Here is a 21,389-nt window from a genome sequence, read left to right on the forward strand (position 1 = left end):
TAACTCACCTTTCTCAGTTCATAACAAGGTGAAGGGACAGAAAAATGAACTAAGGATATGAAAAATATGAGTACAAAGTGGATTTCTGTGGCAGACTTAAGTGACATGTGTTTAATTTTGTACCTTAAACAGAGGAATGTGCCTTTTCACTTAAACAATGAAATAACACCGACACACTCGTCATAAATGTAGTAATTAGAACTTAGAGATACTTAGAAGTATTCCCTTAGGCCCTTTACAAGCAGGGAATAGCAGAGCATATGGATGTTGAAAACAGCATAACAACAAAAAGGGTTTACAGTGAAACAGGAGCCAGGATAAATTATAGCTTTATGTACTTACAGTAATGAATAAGAACGTATGATCATGAGTGAATTAAACACGTAACTAAATAAGACTGAAAATCACTAAGAAGAAAATAAATAAGGAATAAATGTAAAAATAGAAATCAGTAAGTTAGAAAACTTAAAAATGAAGAAGCTATTTATATACCCAACAGATGAATCTTAAAAATAAGTAATACAAGAGTTAAATATTAGGCAACAAAAAGGAGAAAAACAAAAATACACTAAGTAAGAAATATGAGAGGGAATATAATCCCATTTTCAGAGAAGTTAAATAAATTATGAGAGACTAAATCCATGTAAATACATGTGAAATTTTTAAAAGTGGATACTTTTCTAGGAGAATAAAGTCTATTATAATGGGTTCCAGAAGACAGAGAAAAATGTGAGAGGCTAATTAACATGGAGGAAATAAAGTTGGTAAAGAGCTAATTATCTAATTTTTCCATACAGTTTCATGGGGAATAAATCCAGTGCCATTTAAATTGCTCCAGAGCCCAAGTGAAGAAGGGAAGTTTGTAAACTCTTTCTCTAATGCAGTTATCAAATCCAACCAAAAAGCAGCGTGAAAGACAAGCACAATACAACACTGGTACAGCATGTGAAATGATCAGCAAAGACAACCTAATAGCAGGGGTTTAATTGCAAAAATTCTAAGGGTGGCTCTGTGTTAGAAAATAGAGCAATCATTGTTGTAATTGAACCAAGGCAAACTTGTGATTATTTCTAAATGTTTTGAGAAAGCTGTGCAGAAATTAAAGGTCATACAGTCACAGAAGACCACGTGCTGTCTGGGGAGGTAAACATTCTAAAATTGGGTTGTGATGATGGTTGTACAACTCTGAACATACCGAAAATCATTGAATGAGACACATTAAATGGGTGAATTGTTAATGGTATGTGAATTATATCTGAATACAGCTATCAAAAATGTGAATGCACATTGATATAAAACTTTAAAAAAACTATTAACATGATTATAAAAAATTGTATCTGGCTGAACCTCAACTCTAGAATGAGCCTTGGTGGGAGCAGCAGGGATGATTTCCAATAGACACTTTGATAAGGGAAGGCTTTCCATGATCAGCACTGTTTTTGCATTGTTTAGAATGATTGATCAGATTAGGCAAAATACAAAACTTAAAAGCATAAAATTTGGAAAGGCCAAGGCAAAATCATCACTATTTCTGTCTTTTATTATCATAGGCACAGAAAACACAAATCAAGAGAAAAAAGTGAAAAATAAAAGATTCACTAAGATGAATAGGAATGCAATTAATACATATCAGTAACTTTCATATTTGCCACTTACAATCAGATAGTTGAGAAAGGTCGCTGTGTAAGTTTATTGACGTCACCAGCTCTGTGATCTAATATGTTACGCAGCTTCTTTGAGTCTCATTTTTCTCAGCTCTAAATTGCAGAACAATGAACTCGCACTCCATAACTTTTTCTAATAACTAAGTATACTAACTGTTTAATAAGCACTTCTGCTCCTCTCTGCTCTAACCACACTTGCACGGTACAATGTGTCCCTGACCTGGTTCACACGTAGTTATTAGAGGAGGTGTAAACTGACCAACCGAGTCACCTCAGGATGCCCATTTCTCCTCCATTGTGAATAATGGCTGTGTATTGACTCCTGGGGGCACAAAAGCAGTCGCTACTTAAGTGCCAACTCCATCAGCAGCATGGGCTGGAATTGCTATATCGAGAATAATTTTGAGGCTCCCTGTGCGTGAGGTGAGAAGGAAAAACAACAAGCATTGATTGTGAGTGACTTTCTTAGGACTCAGAAGAGGATGGTGGATTTGGGGGCCAGACTGTACCAGCATATGTATCTCAGCTTCTTGTTTTCTCCATTTTTATTATCATGATTTTAGCAAAATTAAAAACTTCAAATGTTAGGGTAGAAATGCATCCTTGGTTCTTATGAGTGGCAGACACTTGCTTTTAGTCAAATAGGCATGATATACTTAGAAGTAAATATTTTAAAGACAAAACCTAGGCTAGTGCAATTGTGTTGAATGATTTGTCTCTCACTGTTTTACCATTGAGCTATCAGACTTAAGACGAAGAGATAGTATACTTTTTAAACTTGAGTTCAACTTTTTATTCTCAAAATGCAATAATATTAAATGGTTTATTTTCTAAAATCAAGTTTTACTTTTTAATAAGTGTCATCCTTCCCATTAGTTATATTACATAGCTGATTACTTATTCTGCTCATACTGTTTGAATCATTTTCTGAGTTTTTGAAATCACCATCCTAGTTTATGGTACTTTGTTTTGAATAGCTTGAAGTAATCTAGAGATAACTCTTTGGGGGGAAAATGTATATTCAAATTAAATTATATCATGTGGCATTAAAATGAAGAAAAACTTTGACTGTAAATTTTTGATATGTGTCTTAGTCATTGTCTCCAAAGCATTTGTGTACAAGAAAATAAGTTTAAGATGCTTTAAGGGATAGCACTCTCATTAGATTGGCTTTCTGCCCTGGAGCCTAACCTGTCTTGTGTTACTGATGCCTAAATTAGCTTCAGATCAGCATAGATTTACCCATATTTCACTTGTGGAGTTTCTTAATTAACAGTGCATTTTAGGGTAAGAGACCAAGTCTAGCAGATGTAAATTTCAGGCCCAACACTGTTGCTGTATAATATTTAAGGTAATCTCAGCAGTTGTAGCATCATTGTTTTTATGAAATGTAACAAGTTTATGAGATAAATGAAAGAATGTGAAATGTACAAGGCCCAGTGAAGGACCTAGGAGGGCTTACCAAAGGTTAAGTTTGGAATAAGATAGAATCTAATGGGATAATTATATCTTGGCCCTTTAAAATCTACCCAAAATCACAGGTTTTTTTTGTTTTTTTTGTTTTTTGTTTTTATAAACTAGTTCTTTGCAACTAGACAACCATTGGTTTGTATTTCCTGTGACAGAGGGAATTTTTCTTTCTGGACATGTGTTTTGTGTTTAGTCTTAGGCAAGAGTTCATCTGTGATGTCATCCTGCAGAGGGGGTCAGGGAGGGCTTTCCCACCATCCCGGGGAAGAAAACTTCTCCAGAGATTCCTGGGTGGATAGCTCAAGGGGTCAGCACTCTTATTCTTATAATTAAATCTGCAACACTTAATGCTATGCAACATCTTCAACCCTGAGCACAGTGATCTAATTAAGGCCAATTATCCTCAGGAGAACAGTTGCTAAAGTGGCTTAAGATAAGTAGTGTAGAAGGCATTATAGATGTGGTTATGAGACTGGACTCTTCTGGGGACAGATGGCACTTTGTGTTTGATTCGGCTTCTGTTCTGTGGTAGATGTACTCTTGTAAGAAGGAACTGCCTCTTCTTTTGGGGGCTTTTGGCTTCTTATTTTTCTCTGAGTCAGTAACAACTTGGTGTTTGATATTAAAGAAGTACTGGGGTCATTTGCTAACTATGTGATTTAGAAACTCTTTTCTACTTAGAAATTTCAATTTTTCTCCTTCTCCAGGAAAAGATGTATTCTTTTTAAAATTTAAGATAAATTATTGCTTAAGTCTGTAGACATTTACATTTCTGAACTTTTAGTAAGGTATAACTCACAAATAAGTGTGGACCTATGGGATTTAATGACATTATCTATCTACAGATACATTTTACACTATATAATATATGGTTTTGATGAGTATATGTTGTAAAACTATTAAGTTGACAATTAAGATCTGTCATCTGATATGCCTACCGTTTTTGTGGTGAGAACATTTAAGATCTTGGTCTTTGCAGTTTTCAAGTATGGAATACATTGTGGCTTGAATGCATTACTATGCAGTCGATTCTAATTTTGTGGTGAATCAGTCCTTTAGTTAATTCTAGATGAAAAGACAGTGACTTCCTTTAGAAGATTCTGACTTCTGCTGGTGGTTTCAGTAAGTTGCATTTTTGTATGGCATGCATTTCTGAGACCTTGTCTCAGAATCAGTCTAAGGTTATCCTTGTGGTTTTACATTTCCTCACAAATATTGTCCCGTTTACCTCTCATTAATTGTGTATTCCACAGACTATAACTCAGCCAGGATGTTTTCAGCAAAAATAAATGCTATTTAAAAATACAGCTCAGTAGTATCATTGGAGTTGAAGCTGTCCATCCTTTTATTTGTCTGAGCTTCAAATGAGTCCTATGTAAAGACCTCTGTGCCTCTGTACCTGTCAGAGCGATAGGCTTGTGGCTCAGCAGCATCCAGACTGCTTTAGGGTGCTGCACCTCAGACTCAGGTCACAGAATCCCCAGATGCTCGTGGAAGGGGTTGATTCTTAGGCCCTTTCTTTAGACCAGCAGTGTGAGCCTACCTGGTCTAAGGGGCATACTTTTAATGAGCTTTTTAATTCTGGAAATCGCACTCTTTGCATTAAAAGAAACAATTTGTCTTCAAGATAATGAAATTGAACTTGACAAAAGTAGAGGTTTTCCTGATCAATTAATTAATTAAATTGCATACTGAGTGCCTACCATGAACCAGACATTAAGAATACAGAGACAAATTTGTAAGTAATTATATTAATTAAGAAAGTACTGTTGATTTGGGAGAAGATAGACAAATAAGCACAGAATTGTAATGGAAGGTGATAGTTCTGAAGCAGAGTATATATTAACATTATGGAGGATTAGACAACAGGGAGTGAGGCATGGCTTGGTGGGGTGATGACAGACTTCGTCACAGGCACCTCAGGAAGGGCGTGCTCCTGAGAGATGGCGGAGGAGCTGGATGGAACCCAGTACTGTCCTGTGAGGAGACTTAGCTCTCTGAGCAGAGTTTGGTTCCTGACTCCAGGGGAAGGGTAAAGAATTAGTGAAAAATCACTAACTCCTGGGAAAGATTTCTAAGCTATTCTAACATTTGTAAGCAAAGCTGAAAATAGGCTGAACCATGATGAAAATAGGGATTGTTGTAGGGATTATAGGTACATGGAGGCAGGTTAGAGAGAGGGCTTTTGTAGGCCATGAATAGACATGAATGTTGTGCTGAAACTGAGGGAAACAGGGACACTTTGGTGCACTTGCTGGACCTACTGTGGCCTAAACATCACACACGAGGCAATCTTCTTTTCTACGTTCAGAGCTCAGTGATGATCACTGGAAAGCCTAGGATGTCATCCTTTCTGAGAACTTTCTCTGTGGAAAAGTCTTTCCTCAACACTGTAATTTATTTAAACATGACAACTTCATTAATATCTTCCCCAGCATTTAGCATATAGAAAAATAGCCTACTGTCAAGTTGTTGAAACTGGCATAACAGGTTTCGGAAAAGGATATTCTAGTGGTAATTGCTCTGTGTCTTGTAGCTTCATTAAATGCCTTTTCTGGGCTGTAGGGAGATGCAGGAGCAGCACTAATGGCCTACTGCTGAGTAATGAGGGTTTTGAAATGAAGGTACCATTGCCAAGGAGCCACCGTGTGAACGATGGGGATGTGAGAGATGGAACTGTGATGTGGGGCTTTCTCTAAACCACACGTCAGTGTGCAAAGTATGCACGGAATGTTTGGAACTCAAATCTGTAGAGAATTTCCCTTCCAATTAGGTAGGTCAAGCAAAGGTCATCTATTCAATATTCTTAGGGGTACAGCATTAGAATGATAACATTTTTGGTGCAGAGAACAACACAGATGTGTCATATTTTTAGATTCTCAGTGAGGGTGGCAGCAAGCTAGTGGCTCTTGATCCTATTTGTCCCACTGTGCCTGTTCTTTGTAAATAAAGTTTTATTTGAGCATAGTACCTCATCCATTTGTGAATTATTCTGGCTGTCTTTTAGCTATAAGGGCAGGATCTAATGGTTTCAGCAGAGACTTTAAGACCTAAATGTATATCACCGGCACCAGCCCTGTTCTAGAAACAGAGATTTTGTTATACTGTGTCAGGGCAGCACAGGAGAGTGTTTTTGAAGCTCCAGTCATGCTGCTTTCTTTCCCAGACAGGCAGTGAGGGCCCTCCTGAGAGGCCTCCTGCCAGGAGACATCACTCAGACTGAGCAAGTTAGCTCCCCAACTTCAAATCCTTTCTCACCACTTTAACCTTGGGCCCTGAGCTCCAGCCACGGTGGCGCTTTTGCCATTCCTCAAAAGTGCCACGCTGGAGCTATGTCAGGACTTTCCAACAGTTTAGTGACTCCTCCCTGGCATCTGTGCAAGGGTGGGTCCCCATGTTCTCTGTGTCAAGGTCTTAGGCTCCGACAGGGCTCTATTTATGGTACCTTTATTCCTAGCCCATGAACCTTAACTCCTCATACTTTTCATTGCATGAATCACCACCTGAAATGATTTAGTCTACATTTTCCTCACTGTCTAGTTCCTTCATTAAATTGTCAATTCCAACATCTATGGCTGCGTGCAGTACTCAAGAGGCCTCCGTAGTGTCGCGGGTGGCTGTGAAACACAGTGCTGTGAAATGAATGTGGACCCTGGATTCCAGAGACAGCAACACAGCCCGGTCCTCATGTAAATTCATGTGTGAAAAGGTTCATTGTTTCGCAGACGCTTTAGACCTAATTTTACTCATATAGTTTTCCAGGATATGCCCACAAAGTCCCCACTGAAAATGACTGTCAGTACAGATTTTGGTAATTCTTACTATTCTATTTTATAAGGATACACTTTCTACTTCCTTCAGCTCCAGGCATTAAATTCTGTCTAGCTGGGGTTTTTCTGGTAGCCAATTTTAGACATGTCAGTTTTCAGCTGTAACATTAACCTGAGAGTGAAAGCATAGTTACATAAGCAGGCAAGAGTTGCCTCATTTCTGATGGATGCTGGGTCCTGGATGCATGGCTCACAAATTCAGGAGTGTGCAGCCCTGGACAGCATCCACCTCTGCTGTGAGCTCCTCATGGGAGCTGGCTCAGGGCTCACATCCTGCCCATCACTTTCCAAAACTCTGAGCTCAGTAAACCTCTTCAACAAACTTAGCCCATCTTAGGTATTTTGTTAATAGCAACGAGGACTAATACACATGAAACCTTAAGTGTCTCCTTTCCAGTTACTGGATTTTTGAGACAAAATCTCACTATGTAGCCCAGAAAGACCTTAAAATCACAGCAATTCTCCTGCCTCAGCCACCTGAGTGCCGAGATTACAGGCATGCGCCACCATGCCTGGCTCACATTGGTGGATTTTTATTTTTTTAATTTAGTATTTAAAAAATTTTAAAACAAAACAAAAAAAAATGACGATGATACAGAATTTCAAAATAAAGTAATAGGAAATTTACGGTGGTTAAGATATTGCCTATTGTTCTCTTCTAAGTAGTTGTTCTGATGATCAGACATACATATGAAAAAATGATCAAACAGTGAAACCATTCTGTTTTTTGGGCGAAGCAAATGAAGTTACAGAATGGAGGTGGGCAACTCTTAGTGGGAAAGAAATGGCTCTTTGACTGCAGTTAAAGAAACATGGCTAAGCAAACCTCCAGTGCCTTTATAAACTGGATGAGGTAGCTTTGCGTACTGTCAGAGTTATTAGTAGAGTTGAGCAGTTGAATGTAGTGTATATAATCAAGAAATCATACAGGTCAGGTAACTTTCTTTGTTCAGGATGCATGCTTGGATTGCCGACTAGGTTCAAAGCATGTTTTCTGGAGATTTTTGAAATTTGTTAATGTTCAACATGCCTAATTCAGGACAGAACTGTGTTGATGGAGTTGTGTTTACCTATGGGACACTTGCGACTCTACATACTGAAATATAGATCACTACAGTCACCCTTTAATTAGTAAGATACTGGAGTACTACTTAATAAATTACTCCTGCAGTGAATTAAATGACCTCCTTCTCTCTTGGGGATGAAACACAACTTTGTCTCTTCATGAACTTAATTTAAAGCTAATTTATGACAAGAATTGATATATTACATTGTTTCATTTAAAGCTGTGATTGTAATTTGTTTTGCTCTGACTGGTATTAATTAGATTTGCAATGCTGTTAACATAGTTCTCTGTTTCCATGTCTGCTGGTACAAACTGGTGCTATCTTTACGAGCTCACAGCTCAGTGTGTCAGATTATGTGGTGTTGACTGGACGTATTTCTGTTAAGACAAGTTTTTAATGTTATAAAATGTCCTTGTTATGAATGAAATTGTGTTATGTCAAATTTTATAGATGGAATTATCTTCAATGTGACTGCTTGAAAAAAGAGCCTCTGAGGAAGCAATTAAAGTTAAATGGGCTATAAGAGTGGGACCCTAGTTCAGTAGGATTGGTAGCCTTATCAGATGAGGACAACTCCAGAAATTTCTAATTCCTTCTGCAGTTGAAGAGGCCTCAGGGCAGAGGAAGCCATCTTTAAGTCAGGGAGGGGGGCCTCCCTGGAATCCAGACATGCTAACACTTGGTTTGGAAACAGTTTTATTTATTTTTATTTTAAAAAGAAAACAGAAAAAAGGATAGAAACAATACAGAATTTCAAAAAACAGTAGGAAATTAACACTAGTCAATATATTGTATGTTGTTATCTTAGAAGTAGTTCTTCAGGTTATAAGATTTAGCCATGAATAATGACCAAACAAACAACAAAAGCAAAAGTGTTCTTTTGGATGAACTAACAGAGATTGGTATTCTAGTTATCTATCTTGTGCATGTGTGTGTGTGTATATATATATATATAATCTTTTCCCTTCTTCTTTTTCTCCTTTCCTCTATCCCAGATGTTCTTTCCTTTTGAGTACTTTATTTCCCTTTCATTATCACAAAGCTATTGTACATTTTGGTCTTATTATTCCTTCAGTTTTTTACACTAGGGTGACAATACGATATTTACAAATGTGAGTTTGATTTATTTCACTGCTGAGTATGGTCTTAAGTTGCCTTCATTTACCTATAAAAGCCTCAAGATTATCTTTCCTTATAGCTGAGTAATATTCCATTGCATAAAAATACTGCATCTTTTGTATTCATTCTCTAGTTGATGGGCATTTGAGTTGCTTCCAAGATTTAGCTATTACAAATTGTGCTGAGTCAGCTCATTCTTAGTCGATTCTTGTACGAGGTGTGAAGTGGGGGTCAATTTTTAATCTTCACGTGCATATCTAGTTTCCCCAGCATCATTTATTGGAGATGCTGTTCTTTCTCCAATGTGTATTTCTGGTGCTTTTGCTGGGAATCAGTTTTCTGTAGATGTACAGTATGGGGCGATTTCTGGGATTGCCATCATGTTCCATGGATCTCTGTGTCTGACCTTCACACTGAGAAACATTGCCACTCACACTTAGAGATAAGGTCTCACTTAGTTGTCCAGGCTGGGCTTGAACTGCCATTTCTCCTGCCTCAGCCTCTCAGAATGTGTGATTAAAAGCGTGCACCACCACACCCCGTTTCTGTGACTGTTTTTATACCAGTAGCATACTGTTTTGGTTACTGGGGCATTGTAATATGCTTGAAATCAGGCAGCATGATATCTAACTTTTTTTCTGGAGATTCCTGATATTTTTGATCTTTTATCTTGTCTATGCATTTTAGGATTGCTTTTTCTAGTTCTGTAAAAAGTGTCATTAAGACTTTTCTGAGGGCTGTATTGAACTTATAAGTCCCTTTGGGTAATAGCATGAACAATATTTGCATGTGGGCACTTTGATTTTAAATTCTTGATCTTTAGAACTGTTAAAAAGTGAATTTCAATTGTTTAAACTTCCCAGTCTGTGGTTTATGGTTATGGCAGCTTTGGAAACTAATAGTCTTTATTTTAAGAGGGATGTTTGGTCTGATTCATACTTTGAAGTGGATAGTTGGTGATGCTTCAGGAGAATACAGAGAACCAACCAGAGAGCAGCTCTTGAGAAACTCAAGCCACCTTTAAAATATCTGGGAAGAAAGATAAGAGCACTGGATAGATGCACACTGGAGCCACACCCAAGCTTTCTACCACTGTTCTGAATTTGGTGATAACTTGTCTGTTTTAGGTTATATTCAATACGACTCAGGCAAAGACTGAGCATCAGGAATTAGAGCTAATATTAGCAAGAGCTCGCAAGTCACTACTCTGGTAGACCATCAGTGTTATACAAATTAATCCTAAAGACAAGGGTGAGACTGTGGAATGTGGAATCAGGTCATTTGCACAGATTCCTGGTAGGAGGCATGTTTTGGTCAGAAATGGTCACAGGTTGAGGATAACATTCGGGGGTGAAGGATGTTAGTTCCCCTTGTGACCCTATGCTCTCTCCTATGAAGAAATAGAATTTGAGCTACTTGGCTCTTTCCATTTGACCTTCTTTTATTTTTCTGCTCTTAATGTTGATTGTGTAACAGGTGGAAATCACTCAGTTTTAGAAATGTAGCTGAGAATGGTTGGAGAAGAAAGTTGCTCCCCCTACGCTCATCCTCCTGAAGGCCTTTCAGCAGTTTAAACACCAGGTGGATTCCCCTGCACCAGACCCCCTGTGTGATCTTACTTGCTGATGTTAGGCCTGGGTTGGGTGGTCATGGCTATATTATGTAGAGGCTTGAAGGCAAGGGTGATGCATTTGGAATTTTTTTTTCTTTTGCTCTATGTAGACTAAAAGCAGTGCAGTGATTCTATTTGGTTTACATTTTTTTGATGTAAAATATTTGTACCTATATATAGGGTACTGTAGATAATTTGATGCAGGCATGCAATGTTTAACAACCAAGTAAGGGTTTACATTTTAAGTAAGTGTTGGCATAGGTTGGACAGGTCAAGAGGGACGGCTGAGAGAGCAGAAGAGGCAAGACATGATGGTGCTCAGATAAAGGTGGTCCAGGAGGGCACAAGAACCGTGAATGGATGTGGGTCAGTATGGAGGCAGAGCCAGTGGAAACCGTGGAGGAACTGAGGAAGGGAGTATTATCCTGGAGAAATGGCAGAGTTGAGGATGAGAAGTACTCTGGGGCTTTGGGGATTAGGTAGAAACGAAAATGCCATGCGAAACAGCTTTTCAGGGGCAAGTCAAGGATTCTGTTCTGCGTGTTCTTTTTAAGAGTCCTGTAAAAATTCAAATGGAAGTGTTGGCCACACTAGCGAAGTGAACTCACTGACATAGAGATTTAGAAGTCACACAAATGAATGCGATGCTAGCATTTGAAGGCACAGGAATGGGTGAAATCATCTGGGGAGAAGTAGGACAGGTGCAAAAATGGTTAATCCATGATCCTTGATCTCAAAAAAGGCGAGAAAAATATAACTTTCCATCTATACATCTGTGCTAGTCAGCTTTCTGTCACCGTAACAAGTGCCTGTCTAACTTACAAAGAGAAGAGGTGCAGCTTGGTTCATGGTTTTGGAGGTTTTGGTCCAGGGCTGGGGGGCCCTGTTGCGCTGGGGTCAATGGGAAAGCAGCACATCATGGTGTGAACTCATGGTAAAGCACATCATAACGAGAAGCAAAGAGAGCAAGAGGAAGAGACTGGCATCCTCCAGTCCCCTCACAGGCTTGCTCTTGAGACTTCCCCCCGCTACAGGAGCATCGTGGGGTTCAAGCCTTTTGCCAACAGAGCTTTGGAGTGCACTGAAGATCCAAATTATAGCAAGATTCTCTAGGTTGCCACTAGAAGAACTCCAAATCTGTACCTGCCCTTCACTGCCTCACGCTCTGCTTCTATTCTTCCAGCTGCAGATAATTTATTTCCTGCTAGGCTAGCTGAATCCGTAGTACAAAGGGAAATGGCAAAGTAGGGATGGCATTTTATAATTCTTAAGAGGTAAGGAATAGCATATTGGTTTTCAAAATTTAAAAGAATTTTAACTGAAAATAGTGTATATAGTGGCATATTATGTGGTGTTCTGATATATGAAAGGGTTTTGGCCCAGACAGGACTCTGTAGCCAGGAAAGCCACAACCGGAAGCAGGAAGCCCCATCTCCCTTGCCCCTAGGAAGTTACCTGTGACGCCATCTTCCTGCTCCTGGAAATTTACATATGGCGCCAAACCTAGGACCAATGGGCTACCTGTGTATCCCTAATGCCCACCTTAGGTTCCACCCCAAACCGAGGCTATTTACAGGCCCCCACGCCACATGTCCGCCGGAGAGATCACCGGACGCCAGCGGTGGGGGTGCCGGTCATCTCTCTCCGTGTTCTCAGAATAAAGGCCGCTTTTTATTTTATATTTCTCATCTTTTGTTAATATTTCTCATCTTTTGGAAATAACTCTAGCAATATATACACTGTATAATATTTAAATCAGACTAAGCGTCTACATTCTCAAATATTTATTATTTATCTATAGTGAAACAACCACTATCCTTCCTCCTAGCTTTTTGAAATGTACAGCATCTTGTATCAAAAAGAAAATTACATTAGCAGAAATATGTTGAATAGTGCTTTAAAGATCTAATATATTTCAACAAAGAAGACTTTCTCCTTGCTTTTCTTTTCTAGTCTCAGTATTTAATGCTGAAGAGTTCTGAGAAACTTGAAGGTAGGCAAGGTTTTTACTTTCTTACAGTGAAAATAATAGCAAGTATGTCAACTGTGGAGCTTAGCTATTTCCCTCGCCACCCTCAGCACCCCAGACCAGAAGGAGATGCTGTGTCTGGGTAAGACCACAGCACAGGCCAGCAAAGATGCTAGGGAAGGGCAGTGCTGGCGGAAACCCTGGGGACCTCCTTCCTTCCCGTCCCACCCATAGATACTGAGATAAAGTAGATAATTCAAATCTATAAGAAGAGGATTCTATAAAAGGTGGAGATTTTATATCTGACATTGACTTTTTAATCACAGAAGTGTAAACACAGTTCCTCCTCTCAGAAAGCCTGCTGTTTAGCTAACATCTCCCTCCCAAGTCTGCAAAACTGTATGGATAACATTAGTAGAACAAGTTGCTTTGTGAGTAAGGATGGTCACTGAACTATGCTGGTAGATATGGCCCATTTGTTTGTCTGCTTGTTTCCAGAATTCTCCTAGAGTTTCCCTGTAGTTCTTGCTTGATTGTGTCAACTTGAGACATTTAGAAGCTTAACTAAATGGGTTTAGCAACTCTATACCCAAGGATGTAGAAGAAGACCCACCTAGGGTGGCTCATCACCTGGAGGTATAAAAGGGAGGAGGAAGGAAGAATGCGTTCCATTCTTGGGAGAAGCCCCAGTCTTCGCCTTTGGTTTGGAGTCATCTCCTGGCTTCCAGTGTAGCCTCATCAGCCTTTTATCGTAGAGCCTTCAGCCTTCTGTCACAGACCCATCAGCCTGCTAGTGTGGACTTGCACAAGACACTAGGGTGAACTCCAGACCTTGGATTGAATCCTTTGGCCTCCAGCGTGTAGATGCCCTTTGTATGCTTCCTCATCGGACTCTGTGGCCGACCATCGTAAGCCAATCTTGTTGTTTCTTCTACATCTGTGTATTTCGTGTTATATCTGTTCTCGCTAGTAAAATACATTAATACTAATACATTCCCTAAAATAAATACACTAGGTCTCCTTCCCAGACTTTGAATTCTGCTAGGTGCCTCTTTAAGAAGACTGTCCAAGTGGATTCACATCACCTCGGCATGGGGTTACTATCTTAATTTCATTTTGATAGGCTACACAGTTGTCCCATAATCATACTTTATGACCATTAATGTCCTTGTCTAGACAGGAACACTTGACCTATTACTTCTAATCCTATTATTAACTTCCTGGAGCCATACACTCTCTAAAAGTGTATAAATTAAAAAACATCACTGAATATCTTCTTTTGCTCTATTGTGTTAGTTCCGGATACCTAGTCAGAAAGGGGTCTGGAATGTGTATACAATGAAAGAAAGAAGTCTTTGCTTTCTTGCTTCATTACATACATTGTGTGAGACTGTGGCCTTTGGGAGATGTGGAGATCCCTTGACGGTTATTAGTCTTTCACGATGAAAGAAATGTTTTATTGCCTTGTATGGCATACAAGATAATAAAAAACCCTAGCAAACAGACAAAATACTCCTCTCCTGTGTTTGGTTCTCATCCTTTTCAAAATTCAGGGGTTGGCAAAGTTGAATAGTGAGGGGCTTAGGGGCTTTCCTCTCTCTGTGTGGCATCCAATTACTTCTGTCAGTGACCCTGCAAGGCCTGATTGCAATCCCTATGTCTTAATGCCTTGATCTTTCTCCTGGAGAAGAAGATGACCTTTAAAATGTATATCTTCCTAATTATCCACTGACAGTCTTTCAGGGCCAGCTCCTCAGTTCATAGGAATAAGACCTGATGAGCAAAACACACCTCAAAGTGCAGTTTCCCTGGGACTTTATTAAATGGCTAGCAAAAGTAGCTTTGACATTCTTAAGTCTTAGAGGTTGGTACCTTGTGCTGAAAGATTATTTGAGATTTATTGAAATCAAATAGGACTTTATTGGAAGAGATAGAACTAAAGTAACACATCTATGATATTCCCTGGGAACAATTTCATTCTAGACAAACTGACATCAAGATGAAATCTCCCAGCAGCTCACAGATCAGGGTTATGCCATTTTTGACTGATATTATGCAAAGGTTCTTCAGAGAGGCTTTTTGGCTAATAAGATTAATATTCTGTCACATAAGCCATAATATCCAAAATGAATTCTCTCTATGATACCTTAAATTGGCACTTTTACACCAGACAGTACTAAATGTTTTATTTTGTTTCTGTGGTTAGTATAATAAGTGTGTATAGCACTGTAAAATTAACTTCAAAAGCACTGGAAACTCACATGTATTATATATTTAAAAGCCACTTACAATGGCTTTAAAATTTTTTGACATCATTTTATTGTTTCACTTACATTATTTCACTTACATTATTTTAGAGAATATGATCCAATTATGTTTTGTAAATAACCTAACATACAAACTTAATAGGTATAATGATCACAAATTAACTGCGTATCCAAATATAAGATCATTTTGGGACTTTAAAGCATTATTTCCATTATACATTCTCCTTTCTTCAAATAGAATTTATCAGTATAATTTAAAAGATCCTGTGCTCAAGAAAAAAGCAATTCTTGTTCTCTTCAAGAATTTATGGAAAATGTACCAAATTTAATATAAAACAGGCAAAAGGAAATTTTCATCAGATTCCTAAGGACAGACAACGTGCAGAACCACACACCTGTGGGAAGAGCAAGAAAGTCAGAAGCCAGTTAGGATGATCCCAATCTGTTTAAATTACTCAATTGATAAAAAGAGGTACAAGTGAAGTTGCATGACATCTGCAGAGAAAGAGACAGAAAATTCTGTGATCATCAGTTTTCATGGATGTATGGAAATGAACGAACTCCAGATTATTGGGTGCCTGTCCAGGGAGGCAATCAGGGCGGGATCCTGCAGAAGAAGTGAATGAGCAGGGCGCCCACCACTGAAAAAACACACACTGAGAAGGGGTCCCGCTCAGAACAGGGTGGCGCAGAGCACTGGCTAAGTGGAAATCAGAGTGACAGAATTTGGCAGGTAAAAGCTCTTGAAGGAACCAAGTATCCTTTGGAGGCTTGTACGAGTATGTGAAGGGATCAGTGGTGAAGAGTCCCAAGAAAGCAGATAGATGACAGCATCAGACCTGTCCCCTTCAAAATCCATGTCATTTATTTATGCCAGGTTTTATTGAAGTACGGGCTATGTGAAGGAAAATTCACCTTGATGCTATGCTAAAGTTTGACATAAAATTTGACTGACACAGTTGTGTAGGGGTTGGTCATGCATAATGATTACCACAATTAGGATGTGGAAGTTTTCCATCGTCTGAAAGTTGCCTTGTCAACTTTGGTCATTTCCTTTCTATGTCCCCAGGTCCACAGCTTTCCATGTTTCTGCAGATTTTCCTCTCCCAGAGTATGATAGAAATAGATTATAATGTGTGATCTTGGATGTGGACTTTTCCACTTAGCATGATGCTTTTAAAATGTGTCTATGTTACAGCATTATCTGTACAGTGAACTCTGGGGTTGTTTCCCATTTGGGTGACTGTGAATAAGATACAGTAATTAATAATGTGACTTTTTAGCGTGGACCTATTTATTTAGGGTAGATGGCTAATTTTACGTGTCAACTTGGTTGGGTCATAAAGTGTCTTGATACTTGGCCAAACAGTACTCTGGGTGTTTCGGTGAGGATATTTTGGATGAGACTGATTTTCAGATCCATGGACTAAGTAAAGCAGATTGCTTTCCCAGTATGAATGTGTATCAGTTAAAGAGCTGATGGTCTGAATAGGACAAAAAGACTGGTTCTCCATAAGAGACACTCTTCCTCCTTACAATCCTGAACAGGGACATGATTTTTCACCCTCTTGTTATTTGAACAGAAACATAGTTCTTCCGGAGTCTCCAGCCCAACAGACTGGAAGTACCCTGTTTGCTCTCCTGGGTCTCAGGACCCTCTGATAGATACAGACTGGACGGAGTGAATCACCAGCTGTCCTGGGTCTCCAGCCTCCCGTTCCACCCTGCAGATCTTGGGACTCGGGAGCATCAGTAGTCATGGGCACCAATTCCTTTGAATTATCAACCTTTTTCCTTTTCCCTCCTTCCCTCTCTCCTCCTCTTTCCTGGTTCTCTCTTTCCTGTTTCCTTTCCCTTCCTCCAGCCTCTCTCTCCTCTTTCCCTCCATGCCCTTCCTCTATTTTTCCCACCCTTCTTCTGATCAGTCTGTCTCTCCTCTCTCTGTTTTTTTTCCCCAGAAAACCTGATTAACACAAAAGTGAAGTCTTAACTTTTTAAGAAACAACGAGACTATTTTCCAGAACAGTTACACCTTTCATTCTGACTCTCTCCGACTTGGCACTGTCTGTTCTTCCTTTAGTAGGGAGGGTATCTGTATTATATTGTGATTTTAATTTGCAGTTCTCTAGTGACTAATAATAATGTTATTGTTTTGTATATGTGCTTACCACTTACATATTCATGTATCTTCTGTGGTGAGTCATATGTTCAAACTTGCCTATTTTTTAGGGGTAGAGTTTTGTTACAGAGTTGTGACCATTCTTTATATAACCAGGATTGGGCTTCTTTACAACATACATGTTTTGTATATATTTTCTCCAATGATTCAGCTTGTCTCTTCAACTGCTTTAGACTCTATTTTGAAAAGGCAAAGCTTGTTTCAAGTTTTGATGGATTCCAAGTTTTGTTTTATGGTTTATACTTTGTTTTCGGCTTGTGAGACTTCGTCAGAGTGGCAAGAAGGATGAGGTACGTGTGTCTGAACAGAGGGGGAGTAATTTGAATGGGGTTAATGAAAAATTGTCTTTTATTGTAACACACTTTTAATTTAAACACATAGTGTTTTTGATCAGCAACTGTATTCTGCAACAATAATGAAAAAATTATTTTATCTACATCAGTTTACAAAACTCAGTTTTTTAGTATAAAAATGTTCAGGATAAAAATTCTCATGTATTACTTGATAATACGAAAAATTGCTGTCACACTTAGGAAAGTGCACGTATTGTTCTTTTACTTACTTAAATATGAAGTTGTTATAGAATTAATTTTTAAACTTAACACAGAAAATATAACTGTTATATAATGTAATATTAATCAACTGACATACTAATAGACTGAACAAACAATAGATACTATATTTTTACTACATATATATTTTAAAGTGATATAAAGATACAAATGTATATTTTCACTGAATGTAGTGTTTATCAAATTACAGACATTCAAGAAACATCATCTGGGAGAGAAATAGGACTTGGGTGTAAAACAAAGGGGACCTCTACCTGTACTGTAGAGTAAAAATGACAAAATATTGATAGCTCTTGATTTTAGGTGCTTTAGATGGACATTTTCTGTATCTTTAAAATTGATAAATGGTAGCCTCCGAAATTTCACTTGTGGGTACTTAGTTACTTTATCAAGTCTGTGGCAGAATCATCAGTGATGATGAAGCCTAGGACACTAAATTTCCGTAACCCATGGGTAAATGTTCCGATACCTGGCTGAGTTACTTAGAGCTGTACCCCTTGGTCTGAGGACTGTGGTCATGCAAAGATGATCAATCTGTGGCCTTTAGCTGTCTAAAGTCCTGGGCAAGACTCTACTCTCACAAGGGGACACTGCCCGAGGATGCTGGGCTCACTGGTTTTGAAGCGCTGTGTGATTAAAACTGAGGGACACCGAGGTTTGCTCACTGAGCTTTGAGTGTTGCAACGCTTGCTAAGCAAGTCCTGATTTGGGTGGACCATAGGCATAACTGACCTCTTATGCCGTCTCCTCCTTCCATATAGTTTCTTTGCAGCCTTCCTTACATCAGGCTCTAGCTAAAGACTTCCTAGAAGAGGAGGAGACTGACTTGAGGTAGTTCCTGATGTTGACTTGGATGTGGTCAAAAAAAGAGGCACAAAAAGAGCTTTCCAAGTTGCAGCCTCCTGCCTTTGCAGCTCATATGAGTGGAGGAGAGGAGGTAAAATACCCAGACAGGCTGGGTTCTGTTCCTGTGGGGTTACTGAAGTCCTCGTTACATGGTGAGAAGCTTCATGGTGCTTAGATGCTTCTGTAGTGTCTATTCCACTTACCTCTCCTGGGGACGTGGCTCGGTGGCCTGCAGGGAGGCCGTGTGGCCAGCTCTCCATCAGGCTCTATTGCCACCTGGGGTGGGAGTGGAGGGGTGACTTACATTGCTTTATTGCTGCAGTGAGACCTGGATCTGGGCCTCTGTGACACTCAGGAAGGGACCCTGGGTGTTGACCCCATTACCTTGACTACCTCATTCAGTTTTATTGGTGCTGAAGTTACATCACTGAGATCCTGCTGGGCCTCTACCACAGGATGGGAAGGTAAGTGGAGTGAGAGATTTTTAACCCCGACTTGTCTTGGCTGCTTGTGGGTACTGGGTGGGGATGGTGCCCTGAGCAGGCCCTGCTGACATGGTGTGGTGATGAAGCCTAGCACTAGCTGCTTTGCTTTGGACTCCCTTGTTAAGCCTTATTTAGCTCAGTTTACCACTACCCCATCTTAACAGGGAACTAGACCACCTCCCGCTTCTACCAAGCAAAGAAATCAAGGCCAACTCTCCATTTGACCCTTTTGAAACAATTTGGCAGGAGTTATAGAGTTTTCCTGTTAGTGTTTGGGTTGAGTAAGCCTGGCATTGCCAAAAAATAAATAAATAAATAAATAAAAAGGTCTTCTGGTTTTAGGGTATCCTTTTCCTTGCTCTTTGGTAAGAGGAGCAGACTTTTCTTGAGGCTCCTTTCTTTCTATGCCTATTTATAATTCCAGGGGTCATGCAGCTCCACATCTGGAATATTTGGAGTGAGCAGGAAACTCGAGGCTCACCAACATGCTGTCCCTGAGGCCCCCAAGTCCCTTTTCTTTCCCTGTTCAGGAGCATCCACGTGCTCCTTTGTGGGTTTATCGCCAGAGACTGCTAGCTGTAAGTGGTATTTCCTCTGGGCAGCAGCCGAGGTCATTGGGAAAGGCGGTTTCGTTTGGCTCTTCTGATACTCGTCACCCGAATCATCCCAAGTGATGCATTTCTAACACTCAGCCACAGCCATGTGGCAAAGATGTGTGAGGTGTAAAGGCATCAGGATTTCCAGGGGTCAAGGTCCATGATACTCCACTGGTAACTCTGTGATTGAAAGTAAATCAGTCACTGGGCGTGTCAGTAATCCAGGAAGAATAACAACTTCTAGGGGGAATTCCTCACTCCTCCTTCTAGACGGTAGATTTTGTGCTTTGATCTCAGTCTTCTCTAGTATTGCCTTCTCTCTGTCTGTTTTTCTCCCTCTTTCTGTCTCTCTCTCTCTGTAACATGCATGTGTGCACTGCTTTCTACCTCAGGATCAGATGTACTCATGACACATATACATGAGCAGTCCTTTTCCATCTGTCAGGATACTGGCCTCCTTCGAAGGCTCTCGCACTGTACTAACTTTGCTGCCAGATTATTGCTTACTGATCCATTGCTAAGACAGGCGATTATCCCTCCAGTCACCGTATGTGGGCTTTAGTCAAATGGCTTTGTCATCAGGGGACTTACTAGGGCTACTGCCATAGTAACAAAACAGTTTCCATGTCTGTCACGAAGAGTCTGACCCCACTGCTGATGTTTGCTGACAACATGCAAAACCCACACCTTCCTCCTCCTGTCTTATCCCACATTTGGGCAAGAAATGGTGTACACTGGTCACCTATGGGAGTCCCCATCACAACCTCAACCCTAACCTAAGGACAGTGAAACCCCGTCACCCTTCCTTGTACTCGTAAGTCATTAAAAAACTTCCTTGGCCATATTTTCCCCAGAAAGCCTCATTGTGCAATAATGTATTTATGTTTATATTCATAGTTGTAGTTATAATTTTCACTTCCTTGGCACATGTATGGCTGTATCAGTCTTGACACTGGAGCCAAGGTTCAAATGGGAATCCATCTTCCTTCTGTCGCTTGACCACAACAATATTCTAATCTTTTCAGTACACCTATTACAACGATAAGATTCTAGGGCACCTTGGAACTTTCTCATTGGTTCCTATCAGAGCCACTTTCTGTGGAGGGGGAAGCACGTGGAGATACTAAGGGTCTTCCTGCCTCCAGTACATGTGGTTGCTAGATGCCAGCTAGGCAGCTCCCCAAGGGCAGAAGCTGTACTACATTGTTCTTGGTGAATCTTCAACATTTAACCCACTACCTAGCACCTGATAGAAGCCCAGAAAACATTGTCAAGTCAATGAATGGGTTCTAGCTCTGTCATGAACTGCTGGAAAGCTTGGCTGTCCAGGGAGGAGGAGAAGAACCTCTGAGGAGTGTCCTACTTTTGATGCCCCCAGATACTTGCTCTAGAGCTATGGGTAGGGTTGATAACCAGCAAAGATGAGACAGAGATGCACAGCTTGCCTTCTGCTGAAAGGCAGTATGAATTGCATGGCTAAGCAGAAGAACTTCTGAGATTGCATTAGAGTTAAAAAATGGTGAACTGTCAAAAATGAATCAAACAGGTCTAACGTGTCAGCTTTAAGAAGAAAGAGTAGTACTCAACATTATGGGAATGTCATATTTATATAGTGCTAAATGATTGTGCCAGGGGATTGATCAAGTATTCAAACATAAGACTGTGTAATGAATTGGTGATGGACAGAAAAATGCCAACTGGAAATCTTAGCTT

The sequence above is a fragment of the Cavia porcellus genome, unplaced genomic scaffold, assembly GCF_034190915.1.
Source record: "Cavia porcellus strain 051 isolate PalLab524CR breed Dunkin Hartley unplaced genomic scaffold, mCavPor4.1 scaffold_20, whole genome shotgun sequence".
In the NCBI taxonomy this organism is placed as follows: domain Eukaryota; kingdom Metazoa; phylum Chordata; class Mammalia; order Rodentia; family Caviidae; genus Cavia; species Cavia porcellus.